This window comes from Helianthus annuus, chromosome 6 (assembly GCF_002127325.2).
Source record: "Helianthus annuus cultivar XRQ/B chromosome 6, HanXRQr2.0-SUNRISE, whole genome shotgun sequence".
Taxonomy (NCBI): Eukaryota; Viridiplantae; Streptophyta; class Magnoliopsida; order Asterales; family Asteraceae; genus Helianthus; species Helianthus annuus.
The window spans coordinates 141,502,816-141,518,643 of record NC_035438.2 but is presented as its reverse complement, the minus strand read 5'-3'; the positions used below and the strand labels follow the sequence as shown (position 1 = coordinate 141,518,643).

The 15,828-nt window shown below is 36.5% G+C and overlaps 1 long non-coding RNA gene across 6 annotated transcripts; it reads left to right on the top strand.

Annotated features, from left to right (window-relative positions):
* Positions 1–2,513: 2,513 nt before the first annotated feature.
* LOC110865902 lies at positions 2,514–11,000 on the top strand. 6 transcript variants are annotated; one of them, XR_002551047.2, is made up of 7 exons: positions 2,514–3,046; positions 4,159–4,283; positions 5,166–5,471; positions 5,601–5,674; positions 5,773–5,939; positions 6,054–7,303; positions 10,959–11,000. It is a non-coding gene; the product is annotated as an uncharacterized LOC110865902 (long non-coding RNA). The 6 variants fall into 6 exon arrangements; XR_002551050.2 differs by lacking the exon at positions 10,959–11,000 and having other exon boundaries at positions 2,520–3,046; positions 6,054–6,129; positions 6,211–7,489; XR_002551048.2 differs by lacking the exon at positions 10,959–11,000 and having other exon boundaries at positions 2,520–3,046; positions 6,054–6,137; positions 6,211–7,489.
* The last annotated feature ends 4,828 nt before the right edge of the window (positions 11,001–15,828 follow it).

Here is a 15,828-nt window from a genome sequence, read left to right as displayed (position 1 = left end):
CAGTGGAATAATCGGTAAAACCTCGCATCCCATCCAAGACGAACCGGCGCCACCCGTATTCGCCGTTCACCTGAATGCAGCAGAAAATAACGGAAAGAATGGGAGTCGAACCTGTGTCACAAGGAACACCAAGTTTTTCTCTACCACTCTACCACTACCGCATTAGCAATTCCACAAGAGAAGTTAAGTTCCAAATTCCACTAGGGGATCACACTAGTAAAAAGTTAATGATATAAAATACTTCCTTATATAGTCTAGTTTTATTAATTTAATTATTTGTTTTTCTCAAACAATTTACTTCTTTTAAATTATAAATATTTATTTCTATTTCTATATATTTGAAACGGAAATATCTTTACTCTTGGGGCATTCATTCTCTTCATGTGACCCTATTTGTATAAGTTGAACTAGTTGTAGGATCCGTGTGAACACACGGGTAGGTTTAATAACCATAGAAATCAAATATTAAAAAATAGATTATAATACATCATTTAAATTGTTTGTGTTTAGTTACATATCTTTATAAGATAATGTTAAAAACAATATGTGTTAGTATTATAACTATAATGATAAAAGTTTTTGTCTATATCTATATGTAAAATATGATGTCATCACAGCCTCCTACTTTCAAACAATTAAAAGCAGCAAAAAAGTAAAGCAAACAGAGCCTCATTCACTTGATCAAAACACAATATAAGAAGATCAACTCATATATGATCAGAAGATCAAAGGGTAAAAGGGAGGTTATTATAAGAAACCCTCACACTCTGAACGGAGCCTCATTCACTTGATCAAAACACAATATTCCATGTAAGAGGCGCGTAAGTTTGCTTTCACAATATGGAACATTAGCACCTTCTTTCTGTTACTTTTTATCGCCAAGGATGTAAACTCCCTCAAAGACCTAAGAAAAGAGCCAGGATGATTCAAAGAACCTTACTTGCAATGGAGGTAGAAGACAGGTGTGTTATTACTCATGTTCAAGATAACCTCTTTCATGTTCATATGACCAAGAAGAGAGGAAGACACAAAGGATGTGTCAAACACAGTTCAGATGATACAGGTTCAGGTAATAAGAAGAAACCCTCTGTTGAAGAAGCAACCAGTGATAGTGTTTTGGTGGAAAACGTCGAGGGGTCGGTCACATTGTCGAGCGTTGTAAGGAAATGCTATTTGATTTCTGACAACCCTCGACAATGTCACCGACCCCTCCACGTTTTCCACCAAAACACTATCACTGGTTGCTTCTTCAACAGAGGGTTTGTTCTTATTACCTGAACCTGTATCATCTGAACTGTGTTTGACACATCCTTTGTGTCTTCCTCTCTTCTTGCTCACATGAACACCAAAGAAGTTATCATAAACATGAGTAATAACACACATGTCTTCTACCTCCATTGCAAGTAAGGTTCTTTGAATCATCGTGGCTCTTTTCTTAGGTCTTTGAGGGAGTTTACACCCTTTCATTGTCATAAAGTCTTCTTCTTTCTCTTTGCTTGATAATGTAGTAAACAATCTGCACCACAAAACCAAAATATTTCTATGTTGTTGTGGAGATAATTACTATCCAATAAGTTTCAAAACCACATTGAAAAATCATACATAACAACCTAATTTTCGAGATGTATTAAGGAAAATCATTCCCTGATATGTAAATGGAAAGAATGTGATGGCTCAATGATGATTGTTGTCATTAGGTGCATTGAGACCTAACAAAAAGAATATGATGGCTTAAGTATAATTATAAACTTATTAACAAATGAGACCATATTAATTTAAAATTTAACCTTATGATAACCAAGAGGCAATCTTTGTATAGTCTGGAACAAAAGTTATCTTTGAACATGGGTCATTGGCTAAATCAAATACTAAAAAATAGATTATGTCCCTGGATGAAAAACAAAATCGATAAATGAAAAACAAAATCGATAAATTTAGGGAAAATGGGTTTGAAAGATGATAACCCAACAGTAGAGGATCTCATTCTACAACTCCGATAAATGCACACTACGCCAAATATAACCTATGGCCACACTTTTTCAAAAACCGTCATGCCACACTTTCAAATAAATATGTGGTTAAAGGTCATTAATGACATTTCAAAACCTTCTAGCCTACTTTTAGCCACACATTTTATTATTAATGTGACTAATGTATAACAACTCAAAACATTTAGTCACACTTTTTAAAAAAAATGTGACATTTACTTGCTTTAGCCACACCTCAAAAAGTGTGTCCAAATGTGACCTATTGCCACGATATTTGTTTGATTTTATAGTTCATGTGACAGAAAAACATCTTTTAAAAACTTTTGGTCACACTTTTAATAACAAATGTGGCAATCACTAGCCACAATAAAAAAGTGTGGTCAAATGTTACTAAATGCCACATTAGGTTTTTAAGTATATGACGAAAGAGTATTATTTACTAGCCACTTATAAGTTTTTTATGTGTGGCTGTTATAGATGGTGACCTCAAAATAAAAAAAACGTGACCATAAGTTATCTACCATCACACTTTAATTATGTGACCATCTTTACCTGCCCATCCTTCCGCTTCGTCTGCAACCAGTAACTCTACCCTAGAGTATATCATGAAGATGCTCTTCTCATGTCCTCCAATTTTCAGACACGGTCTCTGCTCTTCTTTTCAAACTCACTTTCTCATCTAAATCTGTAACTCTAATTCAATTTCATTACCTCAAATGTCAACAAAAAAACCCTAAATTCCGAAATTATTCATCAAAACCCAACCCTCTGACTTTATTATGTTTAAGTTCATCCCTATTTCGACCGATTCACAGTGTATCCAGCATGAATATCATCGATTAACGTTTAAACAAAGAATTAAGGCGTTCGATTGTTTGAATCTTGAATGTTTGGATTTTTTTTATACTGAAATTGATGGAAATAGCTTCTACAATGAAGTCGGATGCTTACATCAGCAATTCATATTCGGTTGTGCGTGATGAGAATGGGAATGGGAATGTGAAGCTTGATTGTCCAGCATTGGGAAACAGTTTTCTGCTGAATAAATTTCAGCACAGGTATATGTTATTATTTACTAGTAGTTGATAACTAATTAGGTTAGAATGTTAAATTTCAACACAGGAAACAATTTATGTGATGTGCACACCAATGCCCTGAGTTGTCATGTATTATGTATGCCAAGAACCCTAATTATGTTGAGTGATTGAATGTTTTTGGTTTGAATTATATTTATGAGTTTAAAAAGTGGGTTGAATGGGTCTAAAAACAGTATTTTTCTTATTTAGCTTCTTTTAGTTTAAATGAAAACATTATGTTCCCACCCCTATTTGTGTAATTAAGGTTTAAAAACAAAAGATGATTCTTCTGTATCAGTTTAGCAGTTTTTGTGTTCTTATTTATTATCAGGGCGCTTTAGTTGAATAGATTACATGGTATAATTGCTAAAGAATTTAGTAAATGTGCTGAACTCAAAAGTCGTCTAAGTCAAAATGTGAAATTGGCATCTTCTTTGTTTTGTTTGTGAGTAAGATTTAGCACTTTTTGTAGGCACTTTTTTATATATTTTGTTGAGTTTTTTTGCTGTTATCTTGCTGTTTTACAATACTTGATCACAACTAATGTTGGGTTCAAAAAAGTTGCACAAGTAATCCCACCGCCATTTGTAATGGCGAAATTTTAGAAAGCGTAGGGTAGTGTCAGTTTGGTGCAGGAGTTAATCATATGTGCAGGAACAAATCATAAGGGAAAAAAACCAAAGGACTGCAATTTTGCCATTTGTAATGGCGAATTGTGATGAAAGCCATTTGTAATGGTGAATATTTCAAAAGCCTGCACATGATGCCATTTGTAATGGCGAATTTTTCAAAAGGCTGCACAATATGCCATTTATAATGGCGAAAAAATTGAGAGCCTGCACATATTGCCATTTGTATTGGCGAATTCTGCACCAAAGCTGATGCTCACACTCATATCTGCACATTTTCAATGGTAAGTGGGACCTAAAGCAATTGTTATCATCCGTGAACTTATATACTTATCAAGGAGACAAACAAGGGAGCCTAGCTAACATATCTAGAACTCAATAGTTTTAATAATGCTACGAATATCACAAGTTTATTTTGTCGCAAATTCCTAAATTACCCTCCAATCTAATAAATCTCAACTTCAGTTATCGTAGATAAATTTTGGCGCAAACCTTCAGTTATCTCACTCTCTGACTTCTGAAAGGAGGCACTGGAACTCCGACCATCACTCGCCACCGCACCGGAACTCCTTCGCAGAACCACCGTTAAGGTACTATCATCTCCAAAATTCATCTTCTACAATTAGCAGAGTCCCGAATCTAATCCCTATCTCTTAGGCCCCAAAATCCCTTATTAAACAGCCAATTGTTGAAATACATTGACAATAAAGTTGCAGTCCACCACACATCAATTCTATCAGTTTCAGAAGTTGTTTAGAACCACATAGACACCATTTTTTTTCTAATTCCTAGACCAATATGGATGTAAAGGAGTAGTTCACTTAAATATGATATATTTGATCGATAATAGGATATTAGATCTACTGAAATGTACAAAATCTAACACATAGAGAGTAGGTCCATATCGAGCGTCGAGCGTCGAAACGTAGGTCCGTAACGAGCGTAGGTACGTATCGAGTGTCGAAACGTAGGTAGTCGTTAATATATAATACTTTTTTTACTTAGTCGACGTCGTCAATGTAAAAGCCCCGGCTTTTCAATACCATTTTCTTGAACATTTTTTCCATAGGTTTTTAATTGACCAGTTTAAACTAAGCTTTTCGGTTCGGTATGATTAGTTAGAAAGGTCCGGTGCAGCCTATTATTTTTCTTTCTATTAAAAGACGCATTAGACTATCTTAGCAACCAAATTTTTGATACTATGTCCAAGAATTCAAACGAAAAAATCAAACTTTCTTCAATAAGAACAAATTAGTGTCTGGTTCGGGTCAACCTTTAGACTTACAAACCGAACCGACAACATGTGAAATTATCCGAACCTAAAACATACAGCTGAAAGAAAAGTGATATAGCCATAATTAACCAGCATCAACATACAATTGAATAACAGATGAATTATTTATAAAAAGAAAAATAGAAAAAAAAAGCAAATCATGAACATTACTTTCATAAAACGAAATATAAACGCGCAGGTTTACGCAACGAGTAGCACAAGGTCACAAGACAGACAGAACATATGTACACTTTACAAGAATGTGAGTTTGTAATTTCCGGTCATCGTCTGTGGTTCATCGTTTGTACTGTCCATAAGTCCATTAAGTCATCGACGAATCAAAATGTGAAAAAACCAAAAAGGAAACTGTTAAAGATTTCAGATGCTTCCCCAACGTGTGATTGGGACTTTCCAAACTGTTCGTGTAAATATTTGGAAATGGCCACGGAAGCTGGTGTTAAAGCTGGAAGTACACCTCTTGTGTGCTGCCTTTGTCAGAGTAAATGTAATACTACTAATTTGTAATTGCCTTTTTCTTTTTAAGTGTAAATTTTGACCCGTTTATGTTTGAATGGGTCAATTTGGGACGTGTTTTGTCTTAAATTGGTTAATAATAGTTTTTGGTTGGTTGCAGATCATGAATCATGCAATCTGGAGATGGATGACAGGTACTAAACTTTGTCCTTTTGTGGCCACGAGTGCCGACAGGTACTAAACTTTTCTCTAGTATTCTGAGTTAATTGATTTTGATCTCATATGCATAAGGAAAATCATACAACTGTTATTGAAACTTTTGTCGTTTGCAGCTATACAACAACTTGCAGAAGCTTGTTGGTGTGAAGCATGAGCTGGATTCTGGAGTTTCGTGGGGTATTATTCATCGATCAGATGTATCACTGTTATCCCAGAAGCTTGTTGGCAGAGGCATGATTTTGAATCATATAAACCTAGTTCTTGCTTTTAACACAAAAGGGTACTTATATAATACTCCTTTTTCTTGTGGTTTCCAGCCCTCATCCACCATCTGCATTTGGTTTATCATCAAATTTTGAAATTTATTTTGACACCGGTAAATCAAATTTGCAAGGTGGCGACAAAGTTATGAGTGCCAACCAAGTCTTTGTACTCCTTCCTGTAAAGAATGCAGTCGATGATGCATACATGTATCCTTGTATATCTTGAACCCATTGCCTTCATTGTCTTTTTTGCTTCATATGTATTGTTAACCATTTCGTTACCTTCAGGTAGCATCTTTTTCAACAAAACTAGAAGTTCAGTAAAGCACTTATCTGAGACTGCATGCTTACTCTTCAAGTTGACTAGTTGAACTAATGCGGACAACTTTGTGAAGTTAAGACATCCTTTATAAAGGGGCTTCTCAGCATCAACGCATCAACAAGTAGTTCCTGAAGCTTCTCATAGTCCTCTGTGAAATTATCTTCTGTGGCATTTACCATTTCTATTGTTTCCGTGGCATCTGTTGGAATTTCGATGTCAAAATACTCTGTATGAAGCACATCTTTTAACTGGCTCATGTTAAATATTTTAGTGTAATCGGGGATTGACTTGGTGATCAAAGCGAATAACGATACACATCAAGCAAGTTAGGAGGTGCGGGAGTGCACGCTTGTTTGAGTTATTATTATTCGAAGTGTACGGGCGGAACCCGTACTATACGGGGGTTCCAAGGGGACAGCGCCCCTGCGAGCAGGGTCCAAGGGGCGGCAGCCCCTGGCGGGGTCCAAGGGGTAGAGCCCCTAGCTGGGGTCGAAAATAAAATTCATGAAAATTTATCACAAATTTTAAGAAAAAATTCAAGGCAGTTTTTAATGAATTTTATTAAAATTCGAAAATAACTGCCAGAGGCAGTTATCTGCAAGAAACCCAAAAAATTCGCATTCAGATTTTGGTCACAATTCTCTGGTTCATCAATTCACGCAAAACACATACCCAGGGTCAATTTCTCGAAATCAGAGTTGTATCCGATTGAATTATTGGGGTGAACCACCGAAATAATTTGATCTGAGAGTGATTACACGCCTCTCTGATCATCCGGCAAATCGAAATTCCCCAACAAAGATCAAATTAATTTATGTGAAGATGGCAAGCGGATCGATGAAGGATATGATAATCAAGGAGAACAAACTGGAGAAGTTCGAAGGGGTGGACTTCCGAAGATGGCAAAAGAAGATGCATTTTCTTCTGACTTCGTTGATGGTTGTGTACATGTTGACTACTCCAATCCGGAGATACAGGAGGAGGAAAATCTGGAGCAAATCAGGAAGAGGTCGAAGTGGGAGAACGGCAATTATATATGTCTTGGCCACATCCTAACCGGTATGTCTGATCCCTTATTTGATGTTTATCAAAATGTTGAAACTGCAAAGTTACTGTGGGACACGTTGGAAGCCAAATACATGGCAGAAGATTCTTCTAGTAAAAAGTTTCTTGTCAGTAATTTCAATAATTACAGAATGGTTGATGAACGGCCTGTGATGGAATAATATCATGAATTGCTACGAATTCTGGGGCAGTTTGCCCAACATGATATGAAGATGGATGAATCTGTGACACCTGTGTCACTTCAACCATCAAACAAATACCAAACCAATGAAATATTGTATTTCATACTTGGGATTTGTATGAACATGTGTATCATTTGCACATATCAACTCTTGTTCGATTTCGGGCTTTAGATCGCTTTCTAGAGGGTTATACGCGCACTGATGCATAAATATAACCAGTTTAATGCAACAAACACTCCGGAATAGTGACATAGGCTTAACATACCTTAAATAACCTTTACATAACTTAGAAATGAGTTTTGGAAGGTTTGGTATGCCGAAATCAAGTTTATTCGCTTACAGGGACTAAATTCGACAAACTGCGAAAGTATGCCAATTTGAACTGTAACGAACATTCCGGAACTTGGCCATAAGTTAAACATACCCAAAATATCCTTTACATAGCTTAGAAATAAGCTTTGAGGTGTTCGGTGTGTTAAAATAAACTTTTTGGTCATTCAGGGACTAAAAGCGTCAAAAAGTGCATAAGTTTGCATTTTCGCGCATAACTTACGTTCTGAATATATCCGGACATCCAAAAATTTATGTAATCATTAAAATATTATGTTTTAGTGTTTGGCTTGAAAAAAATCCATTCGTCGCGCAATTTGTACCGTTTTTGCGTCCGTTACGACTTCCGTCGTAATTAACCGAACAACGCAATCATACGGCCAAACGAACCGACATCTGAAATATTTTTGAGTATGTTTTGAGTTCCCTACACTTTAACTTCATTTTAGAGCCTTGAAATGAGGTTAACGGGGCTTAAACGTGCCAAAAATGGGCCAAAATGCAAGATTCTCAAGTGCAGGGGCTAAACTGTCAACTTTGAAAGTTGCTGGTCTGCAGACCAGCATACGGTCCGTAAGGGGAGGACCATACGGTCCGTAAGGCTTCCCCAGATCAGCAGAATGTTGTTTCCAGCTTGATCCAGCTGTCCCTCACTTGTGCACATGGTTTTGAGCATTTCTAGGGGCTCCCCTGGTTTTGTAAATCAGTGGGCTTGATGTGTACGGCCTAGATTGAAGCTCGGATAACGAGGAACGACCTTAACGGCTCTACAAAATCTATAAATACCCCCTCCATGTTGCACTTCAAACCCACACCTTTGAATCTGAATTGGTTCTCTAAGTTGATGTGATTAATCACTTCATACCTGAGAATATTCGGATCAAAGCTTCCGTTCTTGGACCTTTTGTAAGTCCTCTTTCGTTCTTTTTGCATTTTTAGCACGAAAGTCAAACTGCACTTGACTTTCTGCATTGACCAGTTTATGGTCAACGCGAAGTTCGTTTGAATTTCATAACGTGAGCGTAATCACGATGGTTATAGTCCCTAGTGACTATACCTACTGATTACCACGTTATCTAGGCTCAGTGACGAGTCGTAGTTTCGGCCAAAATGCGTTTTCTTGCGTATTTTGTAACCAAACTACTCTAGGGTATCAAAACCGTTTGTTTTGATACCAAACCTGTTTTCTAACTTAACTAAACATGTTCTAGCATGTTTAGCTCGTCGCTTTTAGATTTGTGCTTGTTTAGGGTCGTAAAGGTAAGCGATCTAATCAATCGCTTATACTTTCGAACCCGACCCATTTGGTCGATCATTAGGATCCGACCAAACACTTTAGGAGACCATAGTTGTGTAAGGAATAACCTTCCAAGGTTATACCTTATGGTCACGTCGTTTAAGTAGTTGTATGATAAGTAGTTCTTATGCCTTAGGTAAATTACCAAAATGCCCTTTTTGCACCAAAATTTATTTAAAGCATATGTAACCTAAATTTTGACATCTAAACTAATTAGGTAACTATATTAGACATGTTAAGGCATATTTTACTTGTCATAGGACTAGTTAAGCGGTCCGAACGCGTTTTACGCAAACGACGCGTTAAAGTAGCGTAAGCTACCTAAACGGGTCGTAATGGGTCGTAAGCACTTAGGTTAGGTTCCATCTTAGTATGCAGGCTTTGTTAGACCATATCATATGAGTTCCAATACTCATTTGGTTTACGAAACCTCATACTATCCGATCTTCCGAGTTAGGTCCGGTTATTAATGTAGTTACCTATATTAGGTGCCGTTTGATTTCCGTGATCCCTCTAGCTTTGCTTGGTTGTTAGTCAAGACATCTAAGCACCCTCAAGTGAGTACATAGACCCCTCTTTTACTGTTTTCCAAACATTTTGGGGTGAAACACATGTGCCTACTTGTTACTTTCATGCTTTCCATGTTTTCATATCATATACTTGCTATGTTCATTAGTACACTATTAGTACATGATTTCATTATGTTTTTGCTATGTATGCCCATTGTGTGCATACTTAGTACATTTGATTTACATTTACATTTTCATGCTATGTATGTCATTTAGTGCATACTTAGTACATCGTTTTACATGACATTTTCATGCTATGTATGTTCATCATACTTAGTACATTTTCATTTCATCACATGCTTACATTTTGGGTATGACATTTGGTTTGTTTAAGTGGGACAATATACATTCATTAACATTAGCTACGCCGCTCGTTAGTAGGTAGTGGTACCATAGGAATTGACAACTCCCGTTCCTGACATCCTGGGTATGTTTGGATGGAAGGAATGACCGAATTCGATTTAAACATAAAAACCGATAGACCTTTAATTTGTTTAAAGGTTTATCACCACAGTCACAAGGCTTGGATGTATGCATTTTCACAATACCGCATAAATGTCTGTATTCATTATAGCATGCATTTTCCACAAAACATAACGTTGATTTAAACCACGTTTTACTTCAATGCATTGTTTTGTGCATTTTTACCTATGGTGTAGTTGATACATATATCACTTGCCATACATGACATTTTGTTTACACATTACATGATTGACATTTGACATAGACATTTTGATATTGACATATACATTTCATAAACATTTTGACATAAACATTTTGACATAGCTTTCACAAAGGCATTTGACAAATGGTTTAGACATGGGCAATTTACATTGGTGGTTTGTTTGGGTAAGTGATTTAAGTAACGAGACGTTTGTAATATGATACAAGCATGGTGGATACGCCGCTGGTACTTCCTATATATAAGTGCTTGTATTATATTACATGTCGTAGCGTTATTTAAATCATTCAATTTGGACTTATACATTTTATACAAATAACATATTTTCACAAGACATTGTTTTACAAAACAGTTTGATTTATACAAATTCATTTTACTGGGTTATTCATTTAACCTTACATTATTCTTTTAAATATACATATCTATCATCACTTTTCAAATGATTTATAAAACAAAACATTTTACAAGGATCATGACTGACTTTTGTTAAACAACTTTTTTCTAAATTTATAAGTCATGAATCCTAAATCAATAAAACCTATGTACTCGCCGGCATTTTTATGCTGATATATTTTCACATGTGTTTCAGGTACAATAGTTGATGAAATTTGATGATGATATTGATGCATGCTCACATAGGATTGGACGAGGCGTTAGTGACATTAAAAGATACAAGACTAGTTAAATTTTGTTTTACTTCTTGTTGTTAAGACATTGTAACTCTTTTAAATCAATAATACAACATTTCAATTTTCCATGTGTTATGAAACAATGATTCTGTTACAACACTCCCCGATGTTTCCGCCACGTTTTGTTGTTTTACGTGGTCAGGGTGTGACAGAAAAGTTGGTATCAGAGCTCATGGTTATAGGGAATTAGGTTATTAGTAATGCTTTGGCCTAGTCTATAACCTTCCTAGGACCCTAACGCGAGTTTACTTGCGTTTAGTCATAAAAACAATACCGTCACTTATCCTTAAGTGACAACCACAATAAGAACATAAATTTTGATCTGCCTTGAAAACTAATCATCTGTTCTAGGGTGATTTATTTTAAGGTTTTGAACCCTTCCAGTTTGACTCATATTTGGCTTAGTGCCTTTTGAGTTTTCAAACTCGTCAAAGTTTGGGTCTAAATAATGTGAACACGTGCAAACTGGAAGAGTGAATGCCTATACTCTGAGTTTTCTGTCTAAGGCTAGAGTGTTCGTACAAATCCGCAGTATCGGACCAGTCACTCTTACCTGGGAACTCTTGGGGTGAGTGTTCACTTATAGGCGAGCATGTCTTCAGCAATGCATTATTATGACCCGCTTGCTTTGATTTGTCACCGTCTCATTTGTTTGCCTTAGGTAACAAACACATGATCGCAATTCGTATGCATTGCCTTTCTATTTTGTTTATCTGATAACATTTCATTTGTTGCTTCCTATGTCTTTCATTTTCTCCTAGAATGTCTCTTTATCTCAACAACGGTCAAATTTCCGGGCAAACAGCCAAATTTGCCCAGCAAATAGGCGAAGTGATTTTGAAGTATGTGGATCTAGGCATTGCCATGTCTCGTCTCAAAAATGCAGCCACTCAAGAGTCACCAAAGGAAGCAGAAATCAAGCCTGCACCAAAATCAAGGAAGCGTAAGGCTTCAAGGAAACCCGCAGCAGTTACACCTAATCAAGCGGGACCTAGCCAAGTGGCAGCGCCACCAGCTAGGAAGCCATACATAGGAACTGCCCCATGGTGCAAACGATGCAACCGTCATCATTCAAACCTCATACCCTACTCTAAATGTACCTACTGTGGACGGTTGGGACATTTGATTAGCATATGCCGCTTTGCTATAAAAAACAAAGCTGTTGCAAATCTTGCTGCTACCCAACTCCAAGTCAACCCTACTCAAGCTCGTCTTCCGCCTGGTACTTGCTACAACTGTGGCGAAACGAGCCATTTCAGGAACAAATGCCCAAAGATTGTCAATGCAAATCCAACCCTTGGATGAGCATTTGTCCAAGCAAAAGATGTCGCAGTCTTATGCCTTTGTTTCTTTTGTTTTCTTGTATTGTGAAACAATCTGTTTTGTTCATAAATAAAAGTCGTTGTTCGCAATCCTGATATACAAATATAGTTACATGTGTGTATGATATTTCCCTATGATATCTACATCAAGGAACTATGTTCTTTACAAACTACTCTTATGATTCTCCCTTTCAAGTGATCGCTCATGATTTCCTCAAAAATTTTAAGTACTCGTTTCATTCTAGGAGACGAAGTACATGAAATAAAGTGACATTATGAGTAATCGTGCTTTTGCACATCCGTGCCTTTAAATCCCTGGTTAGATAACTAAGGGTATTTTCAAATCTCATACCCATTACGTTCTGATTTTTTTCAACATGCATAACATAAGTTTTCAAAACAACCTCCATGATTTCGAAAACATTTTCTATGTTTTCAAAAACAACCTTCATGATTTCAAAATGTTACTTATATCAAGTGCATGATTTCAAAAGCATCATTCATGTTTTCAAAAACCTTATACATAATTTCAAGATTCATCCCGCATAATTTTTAAACATTTTTATAAATCTACCTACCTAATACACCTACTTTATGATTTCAAAAGTATTATATATAAGGTTTCAAAAACATTGCACACATTTTTTTTAGAACCCCATGCATAGTTTTCAAACATATTTTTCCTCATACATTGACTTAACCTTCAAATTCCGCTTCATATGTCGCCTTGGCATATCTAGCATCTCAACTTCATAAGTATTTTTACTTCATGTTTTGACTTAAGCACACCCAGTGCAAGATTTCAAAAACATCTTCAATTCCCAAAATCCATGTGGATCTTTTATCTTCACAATTAGATCCTTGTGGAAAATTGTCATTCAAATCAGAGTCCTTAATTGGATTCTTTGTGTACCTTAATTCGAACATTTCGGTTCCTTATAATCGAAATCGAATTTTCTCTTTAAGATCTTTTCTAACTTCATAGTTAGATTCTTGATAATGTTTAAAGCACCAATCAAAATCCACTGATTGGATACCTGGTGTGCTTTAAATACATGTGCTCAGTTAGCAGAACAAATTAACAAAATCATGACAAGTTTAAAATCAAGATAAACAATTTTGTGGTTATGTGACTATGTGTTTATGCATTTTGCATTTTCTTTTATGCATATTTTGTGTTTTATACTCTGGATATTCGTTATCCAAATCCTCGTAGAACCTTTCATATCTTCATATGAGGGATTCGTAGTAGGATATTCATAAGGTACTACCTTAAATCCTTAATGGGCTTCTACGTAATCGTTAAGACCCTTGGATTATATAGTACCATTCCATAATTCAAAGAGACCCCTTTTAGTGGTCTAGTCAAAAGATTGATTCAGAATCTGGTTAAGAATGACATATGGTGATATAGCTGAACAGACTCTTGGTAGTCTATTTAAATCATTCGTTGATTTAATTAAAGGACCCCAGTATGGTCTAATCACAATCATCACCGGCTCGTTCATTGTTTCCTTCCCCTACACATTATAAGATGCACTACGTGACTATGCAAGGAATTACATAATTATGGATGCATACATAATTATGAAGTTCAGTGCACGGAAACCGCGGTAAGACTTATTATGTAAGAACCAATAGTGGCAACCATAACAAAATGTGAATAATGTAATAGAGGTACGGTGGACGCACCAATAACACTTTATATACTTGTATATAAGTGACCCTCTCACATTGCAAGCATGATGTTATTTAAAGTTACTAGAAGTTCAGGACTCTAACCAGTGTTGTTCGATCTTTTCAACTTCATGTTTCAAGCTCTCGCAAGTTTCCTCTAAATAAATTTCGGGACGAAATTTCCTGAAGTAGGGGAGACTGTGACACCTGTGTCACTTCAACCATCAAACAAATACCAAACAAATGAAATATTGTATTTCATACTTGGGATTTGTATGAACATGTGTATCATTTGCACATATCAACTCTTGTTCGATTTCGGGCTTTAGATCGCTTTCTAGAGGGTTATACGCGCACTGATGCGTAAATATAACCAGTTTAATGCAACAAACACTCCGGAATAGTGACATAGGCTTAACATACCTTAAATAACCTTTACATAACTTAGAAATAAGTTTTGGAAGGGTTGGTATGCCGAAATCAAGTTTATTCGCTTACAGGGACTAAATTCGACAAACTGCGAAAGTATGCCAATTTGAACTGTAACGAACATTCCGGAACTTGGCCATAAGTTAAACATACCCAAAATATCCTTTACATAGTTTAGAAATAAGCTTTGAGGTGTTCGGTGTGTTAAAATAAACTTTTTGGTCATTCAGGGACTAAAAGCGTCAAAAAGTGCATAAGTTTGCATTTTCGCGCATAATTTACGTTCTGAATACATCCGGACATCCAAAAATTTATGTAATCATTAAAATATTATGTTTTAGTGTTTGGCTTGACAAAAATCCATTCGTCGCGCAATTTGGACCGTTTTTGCGTCCGTTACGACTTCCGTCGTAATTAACCGAACAACGCAATCATACGGCCAAACGAACCGACATCCGAAATATTTTTGAGTATGTTTTGAGTTCCCTACACTTTAACTTCATTTTAGAGCCTTGAAATGAGGTTAACGGGGCTTAAACGTGCCAAAAATGGGCCAAAATGCAAGATTCTCAAGTGCAGGGGCTAAACTGTCAACTTTGAAAGTTGCTGGTCTGCAGACCAGCATACGGTCCGTAAGGGGAGGACCATACGGTCCGTAAGGCTTCCCCAGATCAGCAGAATGTTGTTTCCAGCTTGATCCAGCTGTCCCTCACTTGTGCACATGGTTTTGAGCATTTCTAGGGGCTCCCCTGGTTTTGTAAATCAGTGGGCTTGATGTGTACGGCCTAGATTGAAGCTCGGATAACGAGGAACGACCTTAACGGCTCTACAAAATCTATAAATACCCCCTCCATGTTGCACTTCAAACCCACACCTTTGAATCTGAATTGGTTCTCTAAGTTGATGTGATTAATCACTTCATACCTGAGAATATTCGGATCAAAGCTTCCGTTCTTGGACCTTTTGTAAGTCCTCTTTCGTTCTTTTTGCATTTTTAGCACGAAAGTCAAACTGCACTTGACTTTCTGCATTGACCAGTTTATGGTCAACGCGAAGTTCGTTTGAATTTCATAACGTGAGCGTAATCACGATGGTTATAGTCCCTAGTGACTATACCTACTGATTACCACGTTATCTAGGCTCAGTGACGAGTCGTAGTTTCGGCCAAAATGCGTTTTCTTGCGTATTTTGTAACCAAACTACTCTAGGGTATCAAAACCGTTTGTTTTGATACCAAACCTGTTTTCTAACTTAACTAAACATGTTCTAGCATGTTTAGCTCGTCGCTTTTAGATTTGTGCTTGTTTAGGGTCGTAAAGGTAAGCGATCTAATCAATCGCTT